Source organism: Lipotes vexillifer, unplaced genomic scaffold, assembly GCF_000442215.2.
Source record: "Lipotes vexillifer unplaced genomic scaffold, Lipotes_vexillifer_v1.1 scaffold72, whole genome shotgun sequence".
Taxonomy (NCBI): Eukaryota; Metazoa; Chordata; class Mammalia; order Artiodactyla; family Lipotidae; genus Lipotes; species Lipotes vexillifer.
The window spans coordinates 368,509-376,831 of NW_006769482.1; positions in this window are offsets into that span (position 1 = coordinate 368,509).

An 8,323-nucleotide genomic window follows, 5' to 3' on the forward strand; every position below is an offset into this window, starting at 1 on the left:
GGGTTATAATTCTCAGGTTGGCTTGAATGACATTCTCTACTTCTCTTTTTGATTGACTATTGATTAATTTTTCATTGACATCTCCAAATATATACATTGAAAGTATACAAGCACAAATGTGCACACATATATAGATAGAGATAAAGAAAGACAGAGAGAGAGAGAGAGAATGAGAGAGAAAGAGAGAGATTACAAACCAGGTGATTAAAACAACAGAAATTAATTCTCTCACAGTTCTAGCGGCCAGAAGTCTGAAACATGCTATCAGAAGGGCAATGCTCCCTCAAAAACTCCATGGAAGGATCCTTTCTTGCCTCTTCCAGCTTCTCATGGCTCCAGGAGTTACTTGGATTGTGGCGGAATCATTTCGAATAGCTGTCTCCATCCTGACATGGCTATTTCTTCTGTGTCTCTCTGTGTCCTCTTCTTATAAGGACACCACTCATTGGATTTAGGGCCCACCCTAAATTCAGGATGACTTCATCCTAAGATCCTTAACTAATTATATCTGCAAAGACTCTATTTCCAAATAATATCACATTCTTAGATTCTGAGTGAACATGAATTTTGAGGAATCACTACAGAGGCCTTCACAGAAAAGAAAGCTGAACCACAAATTTAGCTCCCGGCAGTAAAAGTGAAAAGAGGAATACAGTTGCATAGTTCCCATTATTAATAAGGAGGAAGCAAGCCAGACCTGTGAGGGCAGCAAGGTTTTTTCAACTCTAAGTCCTGAAACATCTTGCATGAGATCCCCTGACCAACAGCATCAGCATCACATGGGAACTTCTTGGAAAGGCAAACTCACCTCACATCTGAATCAGAAATTCTTGTGGGGACCAGCAGTCTGTGTTTAAAAACCCTCCAAGTGATTCTTAGCCTCTCTCAAGTTTGAGAAACCCTGTAATAGATAACATCCTCACAATGTGAAAGTACCTGGGGTTCCACACAACTCTTTCTCGTAGCATCCTTTAATAGAAGTAAAATTATGACAACAGCACACACAACTCTCTGGGTGGGAGCTGGGGAAGCAAAATTCAGATGGTCAAATTCAAAATTCAATTTGAAGCAAAATTCAAATGGTCAAAATTCAAATTCAATTATGCCCCTTTTACAATAATGCCACTTATTCCTGCCATAAAACCTAAGATTTCTATCAAATCACATATTTGATACACATTTTTCCATATATTCTGCATCTCTTATGCAAACTTTCAACAAGAACTGGGCAGGTACAAGAAGGGGAGATTGGTTATTGACCAATCATACATTAATTGAAGTGGACCCAAGAGTGTCCTTATCAAAACTATCCCACCTTCCTGCAGTAATTTCCTTAGCTCTAGGTCATCTCCCCAGACCCTGGTCTCCATCAGGCATTTCCATGTTCATCTTTTGATCTCTGAAAAACATAGATCCAATGTCCAAGTTAGCGGGGTTATACTATAGAGCAGATTTATTTTATATTGTAGCCCACAGATTCTTCAAATAAGAATCAGCTTATTCAAAAAGTAGGCTATTGAGCATCACCACAAACCTGCTATGTCCAAATGAGTTCTGAGAATCAGGCTTTTATACACACTGTGATGACCACAACACATTACAGTTTGCATGCTGGCCACCGTATTGAATATGTGGCTGAAATATTCTTGACTCACAAGACTTGGATGTGCTGAGTGCTGGTGGAGCTGTACAGGCTGGTTTTGGATGCCCTGCTAACTGTGTTATCTTGTTACTTAACATTTCAGTACTTCAGTTTCTTCATCTGTAACCTGGGAATGTCAACAGTACCACTTCAGGGGGTTGCTATAACATTCAATAAGCTAATGTAGGAACAAGCACTTAGAATAGTGCCCCAAATCTAGTAAGTGCCATATTAATTGTCAGCCATTGTAATCGGTATCATTTTCAAGGCAGCTGTTATCACACATCTTTCAAGTCACACACACACACAAAAATAGCATTTGGGCTTCCCTGGTGGTGCAGTTGTTATGAATCAGCCTGCCAATGCAGGGGACAGGGGTTCGAGCCCTGGTCCGGAAAGATCCCACATGCTGCGGAGGAACTAAGCCCATGCACCACAACTACCGAGTCCGTGTACCGCAACTACTGAAGCCCACGTGCCTAGAGCCCGTGCTCCGCAACAAAGAGAAGCCACCGCAATGAGAAGCCCGTGCACCGCAACGAAGAGTAGCCCCCGCTCGCCTCAACTAGAGAAAGCCCACGCACAGCAATGAAGACCCAACACAGCCAAAAATAAATAAATAAAAATTTAAAACTCAGCATTTATTTTGGAGAAATATAGCTTCTTGTTGAAACGATCAGGATCATTTTGTCAAAAGTATAGATTCCTAAATCAGTAAATTAATTTATCTACTCTATAGAAGTGTTAGATATAAACAAATTCTGTAAGGCTTGCACCAAACAGAATTATTTTAATTTTACGATAGTTGAGATTATGCGTTTTTTTAATTATTAATTTATTTTTGATAGGCAACACCTATACAAAGTACAAAATTTAAATGGAACAAAGAATAAAAAGTACCTCATAGTCCCCTTTGGCCAGGCACCCACTTCCTTTCCAGGTAAGAAATCACTATTACCATTTTCTCTTTTCTCTTTAGTCACTAATAGTAATGACATTTAATAATAGAACTAACTGGTCATTCCTCCTTCATCAGAGTAAAAACACAAAAGCATATAAACCACTAAATGATATTGAATTCTAACTTTCGGTCGAAGTGGGTCAAACCATACCTTGATAAGTGAAAATGGCAGAATGACTAAACCTCAGTTTATGTGGGTGTGAGTTCACATGGTCCGCACCTGTTGTCCCAGACAGAGATTGCTTTCCCCAGATGCTCACTGCAGTGTCAAAATGCAAGTTTGGGGGCTTCCCTGGTGGCGCAGTGCTTGAGAGTCCGCCTGCCGATGCGGGAGACGCGGGTTCGTGCCCCGTTTCGGGAGGATCCCGCGTGCCGCGGAGCGGCTGGGCCCGTGAGCCGTGGCCGCTGGGCCTGCGCGTCCGGAGCCTGTGCTCCGCAAATGGGAGAGGCCACAGCAGTGAGAGGCCCGCATAACGCAAGAAAAAAAAAAAAAAAATGCAAGTTTGCATAGGTACCTCAACTGAAAGTCTCTGTCTGGCTCAAGTAGCTTAATCTACAGCCAGTTCTGACTACAGAGTCTAAAATAGTAAGATCAATAAAAGCAGCAAACAATTTTACATTTTTTCTAGACAGTTTTCTTCCAAGATACCTGAGAGTGACAACAGTCAGAAGTTCCACATGTCTGGCATTCATTTGTTTCTTGGGCAAAATTTTGACTGGAAATCCTGACCCAGAGACTGTTAGGGAGATAACTTCTGATTGGGATGACCATTTAATACAGCATCCCAGCTTGGTACCCTGGAAGGGAAAGGGCACCAAGCAGGGAAGATGCTGGGACAAGACGCAAGCTGTTCATCTTGGGTCTAGTGCACCTGTATGTGGGGGAAGAGAGAGGAAACATTGGGAAGATGGGATAAAATCTATGAGGGGCGTTCACATTCATGGAGTTTGTATTAGTTGTCTATTGCCAGGTAAAAAATTACCATAAATTTGTGACTTAGAACAACACCCATTCATCAGTTCACAGTTCTGTAGGTCATGATCCAGCACAGCATGACTGGGTTATCTGCTCAGAGTCCCACAAGACTAACATCAATGTGTCAGCTAGCTGCAGCACTCTCATCTGGAGCTCAGAGTCCCCTTCCAAGTTCACATAGTTGTGGCAGATTTCAGTTCCTTGTGGTTGTAGAACTGAGGTCACCATTTCCTCACTGTTGTCAGCCAGAACCACTCAGCCAGCAATGGAGAATCTGTCTTTCTTTACTTTTTTAATTTGCAAAGACCTTTTATTATGTGATTGGTTGCTTCTAATGCTTACAACATGTTATTCAGATAAATTACAATATCTGTGAAATTTAATGATAGTTCAAAATTTATATCAGTTCAGATAAACGGGACACCTGTGAGCTTACTAAGCTTTTCCCAAAGGTGCGTTATATTGAGAATCTACCTCACATTGAATCCTTTTTCAATCTAGTCCTTTTCAAGGGCTTGCCTGACTAGGTCAGGCCCGCCAAGGATGATATTTTTAAGATCAACTGATGGGGACCTTAATTACAACTGCAAAATTCCTTCTTACAAAGACTTAGGTTAGTGCTCAACTGAATAACTGAGAGGAGGTGGTGTCCACCAGGGGCCAGGAATCTTGAAGCCCATCTCAATTCTCCCTACAACAAAGTTAAATAGGGTAAAAATTGATGTTTAAGAATTTGGTAAAAATTAGAGCTCATTAGAAGATCAGGCTTTGAAGAATTTTACTACAAGAAATTCTCTTCTGGTATTCATTTGAAGTAAGTTTTTCATTCGAACTAGATGTTATTCATTACTTAGGGACTTTATTATTATGAGGCTCTCATGGTTGTTATCTCAAAAACTCCCTTTTGTTCAAAACCTAAGCAAATTTCAAGCCTGACCTCGGGAACATCTCCCTGACTATTTGAGCCCTGAACCAGCAGTGCAGTGGAGGCAGGAAGGCTGCATTCTTGGTTAGCTCCCAGCCTCACTCTCAGCTTTGTTCATCAAGGGAAGTTGACCCCAAATACGGCATCACCTGGGCTCCTTCACCTCCTGATTTCCAGCTGGGCTCAGCCAATGAGAGGCTGGGGACGGGAAGAGAGAGAAGTCAGGTTCTTGTTCTCGCCTTTTTCTGCCTCCCTCCAGTCAGAAACCGGATGTGCTCTGTGTGGCCACTTGACACAATCCCAAGTCCTCACCAGGCTCTGACATCAGCGGCACATTCTTTCTGCCTTTCAGGTCTTGGGGGCTAACTTTCACTAGTCCCCTGTGCCTCACACCCCTTGTTGGATTTTTATCCAACTCTGCAAAGAGTCTCTTCATCTCAGAGATCATGTATCTCCTCTTTTCAGACAAATGAGTGTGTCTCGAGTGTGTCCTACCAAGACCCTGACGGATACAGATAGATGAGGAGACTTAACTGGTCTTCCTCTCTTTTGATTCCTGGATGTCATTTATATTTTTATGCATTAGGGAACAAGCAAACAAACATATATACAAAGAGCCTTAAAAATATAACAACAAAATGACCGAAGCCCTAGGGACCTGCTAAGGAATTCTAGAGTGTTGTGGAAACCAGACACATTGAGGTCAATGATGGGAATGAATGAGAGGGAGTACCTTCTCTTTCTCTCCCATTTCCGGCCTATAAAATATCCTGAAATGAGAGTGTCTGTGAAGATCCATAGAGATGCTTCCAGTTCCCTGTAGCTGTATATCAAACCTCCTCAAAACTCAGAGACTTAAAAGAACACCAGCATTTATTTAGCTCAAAAACCTGCATGTGGACAGGCTCACTGGGGACTGTGCATCTTTGCTCCACAGCCATGCCAGTGGAACCAGATCCCCCAAAACAGTGGTCCAAGGCAGGGGTCCTGAGAGAGGCCCAGGAAGAAGCCATGTCACCTCTTCTAACACAGCCTCATCAACCACCCAGGCCATTCCCGCAGCAATTGCAGAGCTCCCCAGGTCCAAGAAGAGAGGACAGAGATACAGCCTCTTTGTGTGCAGTGACAAATATTCCGAAGAGCCCATGGGGCCAGAATGCAGTTGTAGCCAGCATGGGCAAACAGAATCTGTCACTGAGACATGAAGGAAATCAATAAAGTGTGAACATCAACATTCCCCACTCTGGATTGCCTTGTTATGCCCCTGATAGAGCACCCCTCCATCCCAACCTCACACAAGCAGTTTGAACTTGACCTCACACCCAGGCTGCCTTTGAGGCCTCATCACCTTTGGACTGTTACATGAGGGCACTTCTGCATTACCCTTAGGTAAACCAGGTGTCACCTAAATCAGTGTTGACCATCAATTAAATTGCTTCTTGAAGAATGCTACTTGGAGCTTCATTGTTTTTCTTTGTTGGCTGCAAATAATTTTTCTTTGAATCATGATCTAAAATATGGCAGAATGGGAGCTCTTCATTTTCAGAAGCTTGCAAGAGTAATAAAACAATAAATGAACAAAGCTGGGATTCCCAGCATCCACATCCTGAAAGCTGAGATCTGCATCCAATTTAATGGTTTCCAGAATTTAAGTGTGCTTATGAATACACATGAGATTCCATCCTAATGTCACTCTAAGGGCAAATCTTTCTCCCCCTGCTTCAGTGAGTCTTCACAAAACAGACATTTCTGGAGTAACTCACTCTTCTTTCATTCAAGAGCAACCCTGGAGTGTGTGTCAGTCCTGCAGTTGCAGCAGTGAGCAAGGTACAGAGGGTGCCAACAGCACCCTGCCTGGAGCTGAGAGCCACCACCTGAGCCAAATCTAACCTCAGCAGACTTGAAGGCTTTCTATTCTACAAACCCCTTTATTCACACCCAAACTCCCCTCCAGAGTTGCTACCCTCCCTTCAAGGCCTCCTCTGTGATTCCAGGTTCCTCGACTCATGATGGACACATGGCTGTAGGTAATCTGTCCTCTGCATGGATCCTATTCTTTCCTGTGCCCTCCACTGCCATCTCCCTACTGATCTATTAATGAATAACTAAATCACCTTTGTTCGCATGGGGAAAGAAAAACGTTTCCCAAGTCCTTCCATAGGGAAGGAAAACATTTTTTCCTCTACCCATCTTAGGTTCCTTGGCTGGAGCACTACAAATTAGACTGGCAAAAAACAAATCAACAAGAAGAAAACAAGCAGAGTTTATAATTGCAAGCAGCCTGCCTTCATGCGGGACGAACTCAGAGATGAGTTACTCAAAGAGGTAGTTACAACTTGGGGGTTTATATAGCATCTTAACAGAAGAACAATAGATTTGTAGAGAAGTGACAAGATGAAGGAAAAGAGGTTGAACCGTGGGAAAGTCAATATATGGGGGGCATTTGTGGAGTAAGATTTGTCTGTGAAGGCCCATCTTGGTGCCAGCTTCCCATCTTCTTCACGGTCATAAAACTTCCCCAGGAGAGGGGATTTATGGCACTCCCATTTCTCAGAAGTTTCTGCTTTTAGTCAGATAAGGGAAGCTCTGGGAAGGCATCTTTCTGTATCTGTTGATTCTTATTTGCCTCCAACTCAAAACAATTCTTATGCCAAATGGCACGTTTGGGCTGGCATGTTCCCATTCCCTAAACTTCCATGATGTAGCTCGGTTTTACTTGACAATGTCCCAAACCTGGAAGCCATCTCTAAGAAATGGCTGCTTCCTCTATCCTTCATTCATTCATGGGCCAGGAAGGGTGATCACATCCTTCTGTGCACTATCACCTCTGCTCAGACACTCTTGTCTCCTCTTGGTAGTCCTGTGTCGTTACTGATGCCACCTCCTCGTCACGTCCCTTCTGCTGCCTCCAAGGTCTCCACCTCCCTTTGGACTCACCCCTGACATTGGTACTTTCAGCATTTTCAATGATAATCCTTTAACAACTTTCATCACAAAAGCCCTTTCCTTCATTTGGATGCCCTTCCAAGCCTGCTGGTCAGGGATCAGCAGCCACCCTTGATCAGTGAAAAATCGAGGCTTGCAGAGGTTCCAGGCAACTTCTCCAGCCTCACAGCCCATGTGACAGAGCAGCCTCTGCACCAATGCTGCACCCCTATTCTCTATGAAGCTTCTTATGGCTGGCCCAGAGCAAGGAGGCTGTGACTGACTCTAGTTTGGGGGACACGTCTGATGTCTGGGGGAATCCCTCCTGCCCTGCTCCCAAGCCACCATATTTGCAATGCCTCCATCTCTGCTCCACGCATGGAAATCCTGTCCATGCTCAGCACTGCTGTGCACAAAACCTGCACTGTCCCCACACTTTTATTCGTACATATACTGAAGTGTGTTCTCACTGATGAAAATAAATTCTGGTGCATGGCTTTTACACCCAGCATCGTTTTGCCTCTGTGAGATGGTAGCAGAGAAGGGCAGGAGCTGAAAGTGTTCTGCTTAAACTGGGGACTGGGAGGGAAGTGAGAGGCATCAGCAACTGAGATTCGCATCAGAAACATCTGTGAGGACAGAGGGCCCAGGGCCTTAACACTTGAAGTGGCATCACCTGGGAACGGGCTAGCAAGGCAGAGTTTCAGGCCTGAGCCCTGACCTGTGGTCAAAACCTCCATTTTAACAAGATCCCCAGGTGATCTATGCACACATGACAGTTTGAGGGACCCTGGGCTGGGTAATAGAGAAAGTGAATGGGGGGCCCATGGAGGAGGGGAGGGTCTGACAGCGGAGGTCATGCCTCCACTCAAATTCTTTGAGGAGCCCTGCCTG